This window comes from Panthera pardus, unplaced genomic scaffold, assembly GCF_024362965.1.
Source record: "Panthera pardus isolate Hobbes unplaced genomic scaffold, ASM2436296v1 HiC_scaffold_18, whole genome shotgun sequence".
NCBI classification, from domain to species: domain Eukaryota; kingdom Metazoa; phylum Chordata; class Mammalia; order Carnivora; family Felidae; genus Panthera; species Panthera pardus.
In genome coordinates, this window is record NW_026526743.1 from 1,944,930 (window position 1) to 1,961,820 (window position 16,891).

Genomic DNA, 16,891 nt, shown 5'->3' on the forward strand with positions numbered 1-16,891 from the left:
CGTTGAAATAAGAGCCCAAGGCTCATCTAGATTTGTTGTTTCTGGACCCCAAAATAGCCACCCTTCCTCTGATCGTTCCTTCCGTCAGAAGCGAAGTTTCTACGGGACAGTGTTTCTCCCACTCATCCTGATGTGTCCAATGTCAAGGGCGTTCCTGTAGGAGGGACGGAGCTGAGGACTTGGCTGGGGTGCCCGGTGGCTGGGCTGGTGAAGCGTCTGACTTCGGCTCGGGTCGTGATCTCGTGGTCCGTGGGTTCGAGGCCCGCGTCGGGCTCTGTGCTGAAGCCTGCTTCCGATTCTGTGTCTCCCTCTCTCTGTGCCCCTACCCGCCCCCCTTCTAAAAATAAATAAACATTAAAAAAAAAATTTTTTTTAAGGCTGCTGTCATCTCGAGTGGGAAGACTGCTTCCAAACTCACTCACCTGGCCGTGGGCAGGCCTCAGGGGCTCGCAGGCTGTTGGGGACAGACATGAGTCCCCGCCCGAGGGCCTGTCCATCCGGCAGCTTCCAGTATGACAGCCAGGCCCCGCAAGACAGGGAGTGTGGCCAGGACAGAAGTCAGTCTTTTTGTAACCTAATCCCTGAAGGGACATCCCGTCCCTTTCGCCATTTATTTGTTAGAAGCCTGTCACCAGGACCAGCCTACACTCACAGGGGCATAGACCCCAGGATCGTGCGAATACCAGGAGGCCATGCTAGAGGTCGCCTCTCCTAAGGAGACAGGCTAAGGTGATAATCAATGTGACCAGGGCTCCATCTGGTGGGAAGGGATGGCGAACGGCAGGGGACGTGACAAGACGGGAAGTTTTATTTCTAACAAATTTTTTTTTTTTTGAGAGAGAGAGAGAGAGAGAGAGAGAGCATGCACACAGGAGCAGTGGCAGGGAGGGAGGGAGAGAGCATCCCAAGCAGGCGCCACGCTCAGCGCAGAACCCGACCGGGGGCTCGATCTCACCGCCGTGAGATCGTGACCCGAGCCGAAATCGGGAGCTGGGCGCTTGACCGACTGAGCCACCCAGGCGCCCCATAACAATTTTAACTTTGTAGTTGCGTTGCCAGAAAAAACACAGGATGACTAGCTAAATTTGAATTTTGAAAAACAAAAATTTCTTTCGGTATAAAGTATAAGTATATCCCATGCAACCCTTGGGATATACTTATACTAAAAATAACGCATTGAGCATCCAGGGAGGGGGCATCCAGGAGGCCTTCAGCCACCCAAGCCTAGAGCTCGGAGAGACGGCTGTGTGGTACGCAGAATCCTGACCCCCGAGAAATACCTATATCCTAATCCCTGGGACCCATGAATGTTACCCTCCATGGCAAAAAGGAATGTGTGGCTATGTTTAAATTAAGGTTGTGGGGGCGCCTGGGTGGCTCAGTGGCTTAAGCGTCCAACTCTTGATCTCAGCTCAGGTCTTGATCTCAGGATGAGATAGATAAGATAAGATAAGATAAGATAAGATAAGAAGCTCCTGGGTGGCTCAGTGGGTTAAGCATCCGACTTTGGCTCAGGTCATGCTCTCACTGTTTGTGAGTTCGAGCTCCACGTCAGACTCTGTGCTGACAGCCGAGAGTCTGGACAGCCTGCTTCAGATTCTGTGTCTCCCTCTCTCTCTGCCCCTCCCCTGCCCGCACTCTGTCTCTCTATCTCTCTCACAAAAATTAACATTAAACATTTTTAAATAAAAAGGTAAGATCGGTAAAAGTTGTGGAGATGGGGAGAATCTTCTGGGTTATCTGGGTGGGTGGTTCCACTTGCAACACAACGGGAGCCACGAGCCAGGGACCGCCAAGGCCACCCCCAGAAGCTGGAAGAGGCAAGGAAGGGCTCAGTTTTGAACCTCTAGCCTCCAGAACCATGAGACAATACCCTTCTGCTGTCTCAAGCCACCCTGTTTGGGACGCTCGGTTACAGCGGTCCTAGAAAACTAATACCAGGGAAGAGGGGTGCAAGGTGGGGGGGAAGGAGGGAAGCAGAGGTGGGACAGGAGAGGAAGATGCTTCCCTGCAGGTGGAGGGACCACCGGCCCAGGAAGGCAGGCGAGCCTCTGGAGGCTGGAAGAGGTCGGGAGGTGCGTTCTCCCCTGGGGCCTCCAGAAGGAACACGGCCAGGCCAACAGCTAAAATAAACCCCCTGTGACCCGCGTCAGACTTCTGTGCCCCAGAACGGTAAGAGAATTCATACATGTTGTTTTAAGCTGCTCGGTGTGGGGTGATTCGTCACAGCAGCCCCAGGAAATGAACGCAGCGGGCTAAGGACAAAGGTGCAGGTGGGGAGGGGAGGGAGGAGAGAGAAAAGCATGGGATTAGCAGCGTCAGGGTCTGGCCTCGGGCAGGGCAGCCGCGAGAGGGGCGCAGACCATGGAAGAGGAGACCCCAGGGAGGCAGACAGGAAGCCATCAGAGAGAGAGCAGAGGCACTAAGGACAAAAGTCAGAGGCTGACACCTGTCACTCATGAGGCAGCATGGAGTTCCATGGCTCAGGGAAGGTCCCGATGTCCCCCTCTGTGCTGATGGCTTCCTGTGTGGCTCTCCTGCCCAGCCCCGTCACCAGAGCCCAGGTTCCATCCGGCCTTGGCTGTAATTACGTGCAACCCATAGGTTGCACGTTCCAAAGGTATAAACGGGAGACTGGCATGGAGCGACTGGGGACACAGCGTCTCCCAGTGACGTGTGATACATGTACTGGGTCGACTGGGGAAACATAAAACCCATGAGAGCAAGAACTGGCCTGTGTCGCTCACCTCTGGGTCCCCGGGGCCTGGAACCGCGAGTCTCAACTGGGCCCTGACGCTGAGAGACATTTGGCAATGAGAATTTCCTGGGTGTCACAGCTGAGTTCAAGGGCAGGGTTACCGTCATCTAGGGGGTAGAGGCCAGGGATGATGCTTAGGGTCCACACGCACGCCAAAGAATAACCCTGCCCCATGCAGGGCAGAACAAGAGACCCCGCAGATGTCCGAGTCCTATTCCTCGGAACCTATGAATGCAAGCTGTTAACTCAAGTTCCCTAAAAATACGGAAGTTATCCTGGGTTACCCAAGTGTGGCCAGTGTAAGGGCCCTTAACAGTGGAGGTGGGACAGGAAGGGAGAACCTGACGAGTGGCCGCATGGGAAAGGCCTGTCCTGCAGCTTTGAGGATCGCAGAAAGGGGCCACGGGCCAAGGAAAGCATGTGGCTTTTAGAAACTGGAAAAAGACAAGGAGAGAGAGAACAGATTCTCCGCTAAAGCCCTGCCGATGTCTTGATCTTAGCTTGTGAAAGGTCCATCTTGCACTTCTGATCTTTAACACCGTAACAGGGACGCCTGGGTGGCTCAGTCGGTTAAGCGTCTGCCTTCGGCTCGGGTCACGATCTCACGGTCCGTGAGTTTGAGCCCCGCGTCAGGCTCTGTGCTGACCGCTCAGAGCCTGGAGCCTGTTTCAGATTCTGTGTCTCCCTCTCTCTGACCCTCCCCTGTTCATGCTCTGTCTCTCTCTGTCTCAAAAATAAATAAACATTAAAAAAAAATTTTTTTTTTTAAATAAATGTCCAACTCTTGATCTTGGCTGGGGTCCCGATCTCCGCGTTGAGAGTTCAAGCCCCACGTTGGGCTCCACACACAGTGGAATAACAGGGGTGCCTGGGGGGTTCAGTCAGGTTAGGCGTCTGACTCTTGATTTTTGGCTCAAGTCATGATCTCATGGTTGGTGGGATCGAGTCCCAAGTCAGGCTCTGTGATGATAGTGGAACCTGCTTGGGGTTCTCTCTCTCCCACTCTCTCTGCCCCTCCCCTGCTCATGCGTACTCTCTCTCTCTCTCTCTCTCAAAATAAATAAACTTAAAAAAATAATAATTAATTCGTCTTGAGCACAAATGACAGAGAAGCTTCTGGAGTTACAGAAAGCACCCGCATGCTATGTCCCCTCTCGTCAGTTTATGTAAGGAAACGCAAACTTAAGTTAAAGCAATTGCAGTTTCATTGTTGAGCTTTGTCGAGCTTTATTGAGATATGACTCACGTACCATAAAACCCACCCTTTGAACATCTACTTACTCAATGGTTTGGGGTATATTTACCAACTTGTGCAACCATCACAATCAATTTTAGAACATTTTCATCAGCATGTTCTTCTTTTTTAATGTTTACTTATTTTTGAGAGAGAGAAAGAGAGAGACAGAGTCCGCGCAGGGGAGGGGCAGAGAGAGAGAGAGAGAGACCCAGAATCCGAAGCAGGCGCCAGGCTCTGAGCCATCAGCACAGAGCCCGACGCAGGGCTCGAACTCATGAGCCGTGAGATCGTGACCTGAGCCAAAATCGGGCACTTAACCGACTGAGCCACCCAGGCGTCCCTCTAATTTTTTTTTTTTAATTTCAAAATTGGGAGATGCCCCTAAAATAGGAAGACCTGCAACCTCACAGGTGCAAGGACTGAACTGGAGTATCCATAAAGGGGACACGGTGTCACCGTTAAAGCAAAATTGTTTCCACGGCTCCTGGCCTCTGGAACTCACGCCTCCTTTTCGGTCTCCCCACCGTCCTTGTCTCGCTCTTGCTCTGCTGGCCTCTCCAATGCTGTTGTCATAAATCCCCGGCATTCAATTCCCTCGGTTGGAAATACCTAGAGTGGCTTCTGTTACATCGCCCTCAGCTTCTATGTGAGGATCTCTGTTCTGGGCCGAGCCCGGCTGGAAAAGGAGCGAGAGGAAGGGCGGTTGTTACACCTGCCACAACCAAGGAAGGATTCTAGGAAAACAGAACGTTTTCTCGACCCTGCCCACTCAGGCTGATCTGGGGCACGGCCTTGTTCCGGGGCATGTAAAGGATGGAGGTGGACGAGAGAGGCGTGTTACCCCAAGGGCTGCTGAGCCTCTGGGCAGAAAAGGGGACTCGGTGTATTAGTCTGTTCAGGCTTCATTAATAAAATACCACAGGCTGGGGGGAGCTTAAACAACAGGCATTTATTTTCTGGAGGCTGGGAAGTCCAAGATCAAAATGCTAGCAGATTTGATTCCTGGTGAAGCCCCGCTTCTTGGCTTGCAGACGGCTGCCTTCTTATCGTGTGCTTGTATGGCAGAGAGAGAGAGAGAGAGAGAGAGGAACAGAGAAAGCCCTGGGATCTCTTTCTCTTCTTATAAGGACACCAATCCCATCCTGGGGTCCCTGCCCGCATGACCTCATTGAAACCGAATTACCTCCCAAAGGCCCCACCTCCAAATACCACGATGTTGGGAGTTAGGGTTTCAACATATGAATCTGGGAGGGGTTGGCTGTGGAGGTGGGACACAGCAGGTAGAAAGTGATAATAAAGGTAATTCCTATTTTTCAGCGTATCAGACGGTTAATATATATGATCTCACCGATCGTGATCCCAAAACGTGTGTCACGTATCCCTTGCTGTGTGACAAACCCTCCCAAGACTAAGTGCTTCAAAATGGCAGCAGCCAGGGGCACCTGGGTGGCTCAGTCGGTTAAGCAACCAACTCGTGACTTTGGTTCAGGTCATGATCTCGAGGTTCATGAGTTCAGGGCCCCTGTGGGGCTCTGTGCTCTCAGTGTGAACTCCTGCTTGGGGTTCTCTCTCTCTCCCCCTCCCCTGCACTCTCTCTTCATCTTAAATATAAATTAATAAAATTGGAAAGACATTTTTCATGTTTTTTTATTTTTGAGAGAGACAGAGTGTGGGTGGGGGAGGGGCGGGGGGGGGGGGACAAGGAATCCGAAGCAGGCTCCGGGCTCTGAGCCGTCAGCACAGAGTCCCATGCGGGGCTGGAACCCGCAGAACCTGGAGATCATGACCCAAGCTGACGTGTGGCGCTTAACCGACCGGGCCACCCAGGGGCCCGGATTAAAAGGTCTTTTTAATTAAAAAAATCATTTTTTTTTAATGTAAACAAAGAGGTGAGGAGGTTCTCTCGTCCCTGCAGGTGCACACAGATACTCTTTTGCATAATCAAGCCCATCGAAAAAAACCTGCCCCCTAAGGTGACGGACTGTGACCATTCCCAGGAACACCCATCTCTTCTGGTGCCGTCCCCAGGCTTGCGTTCCTGGAACCGACCTGGTCTGTTCGTTTAAGACTGTCCTTGGAAGGATCGTGTGAACAAGACGGTCTTGTGAGAGTCGCCTAGAAATTGTCGCTCTCTCTTGAGAAAAATAACCTCCCGGAGAAGACTGTGATTCCGATTGGTCGTCTTCTTTGATCATTTGTTGCCATGGTGATAACATCATCTTTCTATTATTAAAAGGAGTAACTGCGCGCAGGGTTTGCCTCCTCCCTCTCTCAATCGGAAGAAGGTCGTTGCACGTTTCTCCCACCAACACAAGGGGAATAAAAGCCTGTGGTTCTGCTTGATTTCTTGTTTTTGACAAAGGCGTGGAGAGTCCTGTGCCCTTCAAATAAAGACACGCAAGCCCTCAGTCCCCAGAACAGTCGGATCTGCACACAAGGGGCTGTGAGCTTAACGTCACCAGAGCGCCCACTGGTGGGCGATGAGAGAACAAGAAGAAGGTTCCTAATCGCTCAAGAGAGACTACCCAGTACCAACTGGGCTTGTCAGCAAGAGGCTGTCAACATCCAGCTGTCCACCAGTCACGGTAAATCATGACCAATAGTGAATGAGCTCTTACTCTGGCCCATGTTCTTGGCCAGGCACTTTAGGTGTATAATCTCACCAAATCCTCGGAACAAACTTAAGGAGAAATATATTTTAATTTTTTAAACGTGCATTTATTTTTGAGAGAGAGACAGAGACAAGCAGGGGAGAGGCAGAGAGAGAGAGAGAGAGAGAGGGAGACACAGAATCCGGAGCAGGCCCCAGGCTCTGAGCTGTCAGCACAGAGCCCGACGCGGGGCTCGAACCCCTGAACCGCGAGATCATGACCTGAGCCAAAGTTGGGCGCTCAACTAACTGAGCCACCCAGGCATGCCCCAGAATCCACCTCTAAATGCCAGAGAGACAGGGCTCTAGAAGAGGATGTGGGATGTGGACATTGTTGTGAGCATCTTTGGAAAATAAAATCTACCACACTTTTAAAGATAGCCTTGGTTAGGGGCTCCTGATGGACACAGTCAGTGAGTGGAGCGTGTGACTCTTGATCTCAGGGTTGTAGGTTCGAGCCCCACGTTCGGCGTACAGGTTACGGAACAATAAAATGTTAGAGGTGCCTGGGTGGGTCAGTCGGTTAAGCGTCTGACTCTTGATTTCGGCTCAGGTCATGATCTCATGGTTCATGGGTTCGAGCCCCGCGTCAGGTTCCGTGCTGACAGCTCAGAGCCCGGAGCCTGCTTTGGATTCTGTGTCTCCCTCTCTCTCTCTGCCCCTCCCCTGCTCATGCTCTGTCTCTGTCTCTCAAAAAAATAAATACGTGTTTAAAAAAATTCTTTTTAAATAATACGATATACGGGGCGCCTGCGTGGCTCAGTCGGTTAAGCATCAGACCTCTGCTCAGGTGACGATCTCGCAGTTTGCGAGTTCGAGCCCCGCGTCGGGCTCTGTGCTGACAGCTCGGAGCCTTGGGGCCTGCTTCGGATTCCGTGTCTCCCCCTCTGTCTGCCCCTCCCCTGCTCGTGCTCTGTCTCGCTGTCTCTCAAAAATAAATAAGCATTAAAAATAAATCAATGAACACGAAAAACTTTTTAAATAAATAAAATCTCAACAAAATAAAAATAAATAAAGGCAGTGTTGGGTAGAGTGAAACCTCTCACTCAGTCTCTCCTTACCCTCTTTCTCGGAGGAAAGATGGGAGGCTGAATATCCTGCATTGCCTTGGCCTTGGAGCTCTAAGAATACAAGAATCTAAGAATTGTTTTGAGGACAGGAAGTGTCGTTTGGTGAGAGCTTATCTCTTCGGGGAGGGTCCCCGGGCTGCACCCCCTTTTTATTGGGTGGCTTACCACAGACCTCTGGATCACGCAGTGGGTAGTTCTGGAGACCAAATAACATCAGCCCGAGATCCCAGCCTTTGGGGCCAAAGCCTTTGGATCCCAGCCTTTGGGGCCAAAGCCTTTGGATCCCAGCCTTTGGGGTCAGGTGAAGCCAGCTGGGCCAGACATGGACCAGAGCAGGATTGGTATTGCCGAAGGCCGGCCTGGGGCCCCGCTGTGGCTGGCGTCTATTTCTATCAGCGCCAGAGTCGCTCCCCGCCCCTGTGGGCACACGGGCTGCCACAACTGGGTCACCCAGGCTCACGGTCCCTGTCCCCGTCAGAACTGCCCACAAGCTGGAGCTGGCGCAGTGCGAACGGATGAAACGACGTGCGACCCAGAACAGCACACGCCCCAAGGTGGAACCCGCGATGAGCTCACGGAGTCCAAAGCCAGGCGCTGCAGAGAGCTGGTGTCTGGGACAGCCTTTCTAGAAAGGAATGGCAGGGAGCAGAAATCTAGGCAAATGGTCTCATGCGCTGCAGTCTGATGGTCGCAGACGTGCACGGGGGACCCTGGAGACATCTTTGGTGAACGTAGCCTCTGCCACTGGCGTCATGATGGGATTGAGATTAGGTTGTCCTACGTTTCTGGGTGAGAAAGATATGGTGAGGGTTACAATTTACTTAAAGACAGAAAGGCGCTAATGACGGCCTTGACTTTGAAGAGCTCTCTACATCTGAGCGCCCTGGGGCTCACACTGGATGGTTCTGGGGTAGCAATCTGTGCGAAAAACGAAGTCATCTGAAGTCAGTAGCTGGATGGGGCGCCTGGGTGGTTCAGTCCGTTAAGCGTTCGACTTTGGCTCAGGTCACGATCTCACGGTTTGTGAGTTCAAGTCCCGCGTCGGGCTCTGTGCTGACAGCTCAGAGCCTGGAGCCCGCTTGGGATTCTGTGTCTCCCTCTCTCTCCGCCCCTCCCGTGCTTGCACTCTGTCTCTCTGTCTCCCAAAAGAAATAAATATTTAAAAAAAATTTTAGGGGCGCCTGGGTGGCTCAGTCGGTTAAGCGTCCGACTTCAGCTCGGTCACGATCTCGCGGTCCGTGAGTTCGAGCCCTGTGTCGGGCTCTGGGCTGACGGCTCGGAGCCTGGAGCCTGCTTCCGATTCTGTGTCTCCCTCTCTCTCTGCCCCTCCCCCACTCATGCTCCGTCTCTCTCTGTCTCAGAAATAAATAAACGTTAAAAAATATTTTTTTAAATTTTAAGTTAGTTGCTAGAGGTTTGGTGAGAACTGATATTTAGACCATATTGGAGTATCTCCCCACAAATTGCTCATTAATTACAAAAGGAGAAAAGAGTAACTTTACAGTGACAAACCTCACCATCGCCAGTAATAGGACAAACTGGACATCATCTGCCTCCTGATAAGACACACGAAGGACACAGAGTTATTTCTATGATAATCATTTTTTTAATGTATAACCTGAATCTAGTCATGAGAAAATGTCAGACAAACCCAAACTGATGGACATTCTATAAAGTAACTTACATAAAATTTTCAAAAATGTCAATTTCTTTAAAAAAAAAACACAAAGAAAGATCGAGGAACTGTTCCAAACTAAAGCAATATGACAGTTAACTGGAATATGTGATCCTGGCTGGAGAAAGGAAGAGAAAGAAAGAAAGAAAGAAAGAAAGAAAGAAAGAAAGAAAGAAAGAAAGAAAAAGAGAGGAAGGAAGGAAGGAAGGAAGGAAGGAAGGAAGGGGGAAAGAGAGTAAGGAAGGAAGGAAGGAAGAGAGAGAGAAAGAAAGGAAGGAAGGAAGGAAGGAAGGAAGGAAGGAAGGAAGGAAGAGAGAAAAAAAGGAAGGAAGGATGGAAGGAAGGAAGAGAGAAAGAAAGAAAGAAAGAGAGGAAGGAAGGAAGGAAGGAAGGAAGGAAGGAAGAGAGAAAGGAAGGAAGGAAGAGAGAGAGGAAGGAAGGAAGGAAGGAAGGAAGGAAGGAAGGAAGGAAGAAAGGAAGGAAGGAAGGAAGGAAGAGAGAGAGAAAGAAAGAAAGAAAGAAAGAAAGAGAAAGAAAGAATGAAAGAGAGAGAAAGAAAGAAATAAAGAAAGGAAGGAAGAAAGAGAAAGGAAGGAAGGAAGGAAGGAAGGAAGGAAGGAAGGAAGGAAGGGGGAGGGAGGAAGGGAGGGAGGGAGGGGAAAGGTTTTTTGTTTTTGTGTTTTTTGTGGGTTTCTTGGTTTGTTTTTGTTTTTGCTATAAGGACGGATTGAGACAATCGGTAAACTTTGAATAGGCCTGATAATTGTTATCAGTGTAAGATTTTCTGATTTTGATTATTGTACTGTGGTTTTGTAGGTGAATGTCCTTGTTCTTAGGAAATTCACATTTAAGCATCTAGAGGTAAAGCGGCATGAGGTCTGCCACTTATTCTCAACTGATTCAGAAAACATTCCATGTGGGGCAGCCGGGTGGCTCAGTTAATCGTCCGACTTCGGCTCAGGTCATGATCTCACAGTCCGTGAGTTCGAGCCCCGCATCGGGCTCTGTGCTCACAGCTCAGAGCCTGGAGCCTGTTTCGGATTCTGTGTCTCCCTCTCTCTCTGCCCCTCCCCTGCTCATGCTCTGTCTCTCTCTGTCTCAAAAATAAATAAAAACATTAAAAATGTTTTTGTTTTTAAAAAGGAACTGCCCCATTAGACAGTGCCACATTAGTAAGGTTTACACACTTTCACGGTGTTAAAGCCACTGAGATTTGGGGGACTTATTTCTTAGAATAGCTCACATCGCTTACTGTAACAGGTGCATCTTAGTGACAACAGTAAGCGCCCTTCTTCCTCATTTTCTCCTTTCTGCCAGCGGGGAAGCCATAAGAGCCATAGCAGCCATTTGGATGCAGACAGGGAAGCCACATGGGGGGGGGGGGGGATGGCAGGGCCAAGCCACCAGCCCCGGATGACGTCAGTAGCAATGCTAGTGATAGGCGAGCTTCTGGAAATGACTAGAAGGCATTACACAAGAAAGCTGAGGTTTGGCTGAGGACACTGCTTTAGGAGAAAGAATAGAAATGTGCAAAGAAGGGGATTAAGAATGTGTTTCCACGTGACGGACAACTTAACTCTCCTCTTTTGCGCCCAGGATGTTCAAAGAAAAGATCTAGACGTTTCCACGTGGCAGGACTTTCCCCCACCACACCCCTCTCTCTTGCTAAGTCAACCTCGGTTTTGTCCAGGTGCTAAGTAACAATGTGCTCCAGGGAGGTGAGCCTTGCCCCAAAAGGCGAACCGTGATTGGCCGGAGACTTGTTCCTGTTTGCTAGTGATTGGTTGAGGGGTGATCATGTGACCCGTTAGAGGCCAGTGAAACTTGAAGGGATTTGGGGCGAGGTTTAATGTCTCTGATAAAAAGAAACAGAAGAGCCCTACTCCTTTTCATCCTGACTTGGATTGCTGCCTTGGGAAGTCATGTCTGGATTATTTGTGGATTATTTGTTGTTGTTGTTGTTGTTGTTGTTGTTGTTGTTGTTCAATGTTGTTTTATTTGCTATTATTCATCAGAAATCTCTATTTCCTCAAGTCGGAATACTATAAAAATCCATTGGTCTTGATGAGAAAATGTGAATTATCTCTCAATATATAGGAGACAGTATTTCAGATGTTTCCGGAAACCTCCTAGTTTCATTCTTCCTCCCCTTGTTGGATAAATATATTAAGCTTAATAAAACAGTATTTAAAAAAGAATACAATAAAATGAAGCCAGTGTGTATCATTCAGGAAGAAAATTATGTGAATACAGTAGCTTGGTAATGTCTTAGAAGATATTTGGATATTACATTTTTTTTCCCCTTTTCCCTTTATTTATTTTAATTTACATCCAAGTTAGTTAATATACAGTGCAACAATGATTTCAGGAGTAGATTCCTAAATGCCCCTTACCCATTTAGCCCATTCTCCCACAACCCCTCCAGGAACCCTCTGTTTGTTCTCCATATTTAAGAGTCTCTTATGTTTTGTCCCACTCCCTGTTTTTTTTTACTTTTTTTAAATTTTATTTTTTTAAATTTACATCCAAATTAGTTAGCATCTAGTGCAACAATGATTTCAGGAGTAGATTCCTTAGTGCCCCTTCCCCATTTAGCCCATCCCCCCTCCCACACCCCCTCCAATAACCCTCTGTTCTCCATATTTATGAGTCTGTTATGTCTGGTCCCCCTCCCTGTTTTTACATTATTTTTGTTTCCCCTCCCTTATGTTCATCTGTTTTGTCTCTTAAAGTCCTCATATGAGTGAAGTCCTAGGATATGTGTCTTTCTCTGACTGACTAATTTCGCTTAGCATAATACCCTCCAGTTCCATCCATGTAGTTGCAAATGGCAAGATTTCATTCTTTTTGACTGCCGAGTAATACTCCATTGTGTGTGTGTGTGTGTGTGTATATATATATAGTATATATATATATATATATATATATATATATATATATTATATATAGTGTATATATATTATATATATAGTGTATATATATATACCACATATATACCAATGTGTGTGTATATATATATATATAATATATATATAATATATATATTATATATATATATATATATATTATATATATATATATATATATACACACACACATTGTATATATATACCACATCTTCTTTATCCATTCATCCATCGATGGACATTTGGGCTCTTTCCATACTTTGGCTATTGTCAATAGTGCTGCTATAAACATGGGGATGCGTGTGTCCCTTCGAAACAGCATCCCTGTATCCCTTGGGTAAATGCCTAGTAGTGCAATTGCTGGGTCCTAGGGTAGTTCTATTTTTAATTTTTTAAGGAACCTCCATACTGTTTTCCAGAGTGGCTGCACCAGTTTGCATTCCCAGTGAGATACTTTTTTAATGAAAACTTAATATGATACAACAATGGAAGACAAGTGACCAATTGTGATCACTGAGAGAAACGTGGAGCAAATCACGAAAACATAATGCAGAGAGGTAGAATTAGAAAAACAATCATCAATAGCAATGAGCACACTCAGAGCCAAAATCTTGGTTTCTAACATTCTCCAATAAAAGGAGGTTCCTTGGAGAAATGGCTAATTCTAGGACTGCAGCAAGAAATGTACAAAATGAGCTTGGGATATCTTATAGTGCCAGAGAGTAAAGAAGTACCCTCCCCCCACACACACACACACAGCGAGGGGAAGCCAAAGAGACACAGGAGGCAACTGAAAGAGCTCCCACTAGTCAAAGCTGGAAAAATTTGAGCAACAAAATAAACGATGTAGTGTTGTATTATAAGCTATAACATAAAATAAATATCCACAACTCCATAGCGGTATATATAAAGTGATTGAATAAGTAAACAAATAGGGGAGAATATACAGATTTCTCGTGTGGACTGTATATTCAAAAAAATGTATGTAGATATTACCGTCTCAAGGAGATGGAACAGAACTCTCTACTTCTTAGGTGTAGACCGTGCAGTGACTTCCTTCTGAAGGGCTCATCTGGGGAGGGAGGGGAAACAACAGTAAGTCTACAGTGGAAACATCTGATGAACAGCTATGTCAGCCAGGTGCTCATCAAGGTTAACGTCAATAGTGGTAAGTCATCTACCCTTCCTATGATGTGATGAGAATGACCATAATCCCAATCCCATAATGAGAAAAACACCAGATAAATAACAGTAGAGGGAGATTCTGCAGAAGACCTGACCGGTACTCCTCAAAACTGTCAAGGTAATCAAAACAAAGAAAGTCTGAGACATTGCCATAGTCTGGAGGAGGCTAATGATATGATGAGTAAAAGTGGTGTGATCCTGGAACAGGAAAAGGACCTTAGATAAACACCAAAAACTGGATTTGGGTTAATGATAACGTATCAGTATTGGTTCACTACTTGTGACAAATGTAAAATCAATAAGAAGGGAAATTGGGTGTGGGGTATATGGAACTCTCAGTACTCTTTACAACTGTTCTATAATCTAAAACTATCCTAAAATACAGTTTTTATAAGTACAGAGGAAAGAATGGAATAATAAACATACACAATTAGCCTAAAAGAAGATAAGAAAATAGGAACAAATAGCAGATTTCAAATAGAAAGTGCACAGCAAATGGCAAACTTCAAACCATATGATTAATCACATTAAATATAAACGAGCCAAACACTCTGATTAAAATACAGAGATTGCCAGACTGGATAAAAAAAACAAAAAACAAAAAAAACACAACAAAACAAAACAAAAACCCCAAGACCCAACTCTATGCTTTCCACAAGAAACACACTGTAAATATAAAGATAGAGTCACATCAAAAACAAAAGGGTAGAGGGACGCCTGGGTGGTTCAGTTGGTTAAGCGTCCCACTTCCACTCAGGTCATGATCTCGCAGTTCGTGGGTTCGAGCCCCGTGTTGGGCTCTGTGCTGGCAGCTCAAAGCCTGGAGCCTGCTTTGGGACCTGTGTCTCCCTCTCCTTCTGCCCTGCCCCCCCCCCGCCCCCCGCTTGCACTATGTCTCTCTCTTATGTCTCAAAAATGAATAAACATTTAAAAAATAAAAAATAAAGTAAAAGGGTAGAGGGACACCTGAGTGGCTCAGTTGATTAAGCATCCAACTCTGGATCTCAGCTCAGGTCATGATCTCACAGTTCATGAGTTCGAGCCCCACGTCGGCCTCTGCACTGTCGGCACAGAGCCTGCTTGGAGTTCTCTCTCCCTCTCTTTGCCCCTACCACACTCGTTCTCTCTCTCTCTCTCTCTCTCTCTCTCTCTCTCTCTCTCCCTCAAAATAAACAAACTTTAAAAAATTGTTTAAGCAAAAAGGTAGAGAAAGATATCATGCAAACAAAAAATATAAAGACAATATAAGAGCGTGGAGTGTTTATATTGAGATCAGACCAAGTAGACCTCAGAACAAGAAACACTACCAAAAAAAAATAAAATAAAGAGAGTCACTTCATAATTATGACACCATTTGTCGGGAACAATCAGAAACATAGATGTACCAAATAACAAAGTTTCAAAATACATGAAGCAAAATTTGACAGGTCTGGGGGGAGGGGGGTATAGACAAATCCACAATCACAGTTAGAAGTGTTAACACTGCCTCCTCAGTAAATGCTAGAACAAGTGGAGGCGGGGGGGGGGGAAGCAGTAAAGATATAGAAGACCTGAGCAACACTATTACCCAATTTTGCCTAATAGACATTTATAGAATACTCCGCATAACAACCACATTCTTTCCAATTGCCCAATATATACCACCTATTGGCGGCCCATAAAAACAAGCCTCAAGAAAGTTCAAAGGATTGAAGAGAATGTTCTCCGATCACAACGGAATTAATTTAGAAATCAATAACAAGAAGCATGGGGAAATCCCAGATATTTGGAAATGACACACAATAATATGCAATCTAGCGATCAAAGAAGAGATTACAAGGGAAATTTAAAAATACCTTGAACTCGATAAAATTAAAATGCAATCCACCAGCGGCACCTGGGTGGCTCATTTGGTTAAGCGTCCAAGTCTCAGTTTCGTTTAGGCTCAGGTCACGATCTCACAGTTCATGGGTTCGAGCCCCACATTGAGCTCTGCACTGACAGTGTGGAGCCTGCTTGGGTTTACTCTCTTTCTCTCTCTCTCTCTCTCTCTCTTCCCCTCCCCACTCATGCTGTCATTGTCTCTCTCACAGTAAATAAATAAACTTAAAAAAATTTTTTTTTAACATCTGGCTTTAGCTTAGGTCATGATCTCACAGTATATGAGTTCAAGCCCCACATCGGGCTCTGTGTTAACAGCTCAGAGCCTGCAGCCTGCTTCCGATTCTGAGTGTCCCTCTCTCTCTGTCCCTCCCTTGCTCCTGCTTTCTCCTCTCTCTCTCTCTCTCTCTTTCCCTCTCCCAAAAATAAAAAACATTAAAAAAATAAATAAACTGACTAATACACTCACTACAATGATTCTATCAACACAAACTCCCACGAAGAGTGTAGTCTCAGGCTCTACGAACTGAGCCAGCCAAGTGACCCAAGAATGTGTCATTTGAACAAAGACTTGAAGCTGGGGCGCCTGGTGGCTCAGTCGGTTGAGCGTCCAGCTTCGGCTCAGGTCATGATCTCACGGTTTGAAGTGGGTTCAAGCCCCACTTCGGGCTCTGTGCTGACAGCCTGGAGCCTGTTTCAGATTCTGTGTCTCCCTCAAATAACTGGGTCACCAGATTGTGGCATGGGTCCACTGGACCTGGTGTAAAAGTCAATAAAAGAAAACCTCATTTTATTTTTTTAATGTTTATTTATTTTTGAGAGAGACAGAGACAGAGACAGAGACAGTGACAGAGACAGAACATCAGCGGGGAAGGGGCAGAGAGAGAGGAAGACACAGAACCCGAAGCAGGCTCCAGGCTCTGAGCTGTCAGCACAGAGCTCAACGCGGGGCTCGAACCCACAAACCAGGGGATCGTTACCTGAGCCAAAGTTGGACGCCCGACCGACTGAGCCACCCAGGTGCCGCTGTTCATTTGTTTTGTTTGTTTGTTTTTCGAGAGAGAGACAGAGGACACAAGTGAGCAAGGGAGAGAGAGAGAGAGAGAGAGAGAGAGAGAGAGAGAGAGAGAATCCCATGAGGGGCAGAAAGAGAGAGAAGCAGGGCTTCACCCCACATCACCCCATGCGGGGCTCATGCTCACCCAAAGTGGGGCTCAAACTCACGAACCATGAGATCATGACCTGATCCAAAGTCAGATGCTTAACCCACGGAGCCACTCAGGCGCCCTACGCGAGTCCATTTCTATAAAACTCTAAAACAGGCAAAAATAACCTCTAATGACAGAAGCCAGAACGGTAGTTGCCCGGAGGGGGACAGGAATTGACAGGAAAGGGCCACAGGGGAGCTCATTTCTGGGGTGATGGAAATGTTCTATAGTTTGTCTTGAGTAGCGGTTACTCGGGCATATGCAATTGTCAAAACTCACTGAACTGACTACTTAAGATCTGTGCCACATCATTGAATGTAAATTATACCACACACACACACA